Here is a 1,535-nt window from a genome sequence, read left to right as displayed (position 1 = left end):
TGGGGATGGCATTAATTTTTGGGGGTGACCTTTTTTTTTGTGGTTATGAATTTTGGAGTTGAATTTCTGGAGTTTTACGAGCCAAGAGAGGGGTTCTGTGGTTCTTTTTGTTCTTTTTGGTTTCATGACTAATTGGAGGAGAGTGGCATTACTGCATTGTGGTCCTGTGGAGATGTCGCATTTTTTTATATTCACCAGTGGGTTATTTTTGGGTGACATGCAATTGCTGAATAGCTGAATTGTGAGTTTACCGTAGTTTTTATCCCGAATAGGTGATAATTTTTTTATATAATTGCGCAGTATCATTTGTGAGAGTTAGGTCTTTGAGACAATTTTTGAGCACCTTAGTCATATCCCGGAGATAATTTTGTGAAATGTGCTAATGTGGTTTCAGTATAGACCTTTTTTTTGAGAATCATGGTTTTCTGAAGTTGAAAGCCTGACTGTGACATTCATTCCTAAACTGCAGTTCGAGGACCTGACGTGTTCGCATGTGGATATTTTGCTGACAATACTGTGATGAGTCCGGTGTGATGACTCTTTTCCTCTAGTGCTGATTACTCAGAGTTTTGCACTATTCTGAGAGATGCTGATTTTGGCATTTCACGAGATGTATCTACGTAAAGGGATTGTTTCCGGCCGTGTCCGATAGATGAAAAAGTTGTGATGCAAAATTCTGTGACGATACATATCGCATTTATGGGGAAAAGTTGGGTTATGTATATTATATACAATGTGTGATGGGGAAAATTCACTTGTTGTTATCTTTTTTTTATTTTTCTTTTTTTCCTTTTCCTACGAGTGATGTAATTGGGGTTGAGCTTTAGATAGCATTTCTGTTTCTGGACGGGAGATATGATTTGCCGGGGGGGGGGGTGTGAATTAGATAAATGGGCATTTGACATTAAGTCTCATTGAAATTAGTTATATGAGCAGTAAAAAGGGTTTTTGCTGTTAGACAGTAAAGAGTTTTTACTGGTTTTGTGGGCTGTTGTAGTATCAGAACTTGAGAGAACATTTTTCAGTGATGATTTTGGGGCTGAGCTCGTTACGTGATTTTTTTTTCTCGGGCTTATTACTTTTTCTTTTTTTTTACTTGTGAGAATTTGTGAGTTTGAAATGTGATGACAGAAGTCCATGGAGATTCTGTGAGTCTGAGTTCTGGAGTGTGTGCTAATGTGTGAATTTGGAGAATTAAGTTAGAGAACTTAATATTTTTTTTTTTTTTTTTTTGCAAAGTTGTCATAATGACTTATGATTTAGCGATCCTATGGAGTTCCTTCACGAGTTGAAGTTAGAAATTAGTTCAGTGGTCATGTTGAATGGGGTTAATTGGGAGACGTTCAGTTAGTATTTATGGGAATTTTTTAGGTCATTATTTGATAGAAGTATCAAATAATGTCTGGGGTTAATTCTTCTTTAATTGACTGATGACTTGACTGACATACTGAAACACACCATAAACGTCATTCCCCAATGCTAGCAAGACGCCCACCAGCCGTTGTAGAGATGTTGCTGTTGTATTCCCACTTACA

The sequence above is a fragment of the Macrobrachium nipponense genome, chromosome 21 (assembly GCF_015104395.2).
Source record: "Macrobrachium nipponense isolate FS-2020 chromosome 21, ASM1510439v2, whole genome shotgun sequence".
NCBI lineage: Eukaryota > Metazoa > Arthropoda > Malacostraca > Decapoda > Palaemonidae > Macrobrachium > Macrobrachium nipponense.
This window is presented reverse-complemented; position numbering follows the sequence as displayed.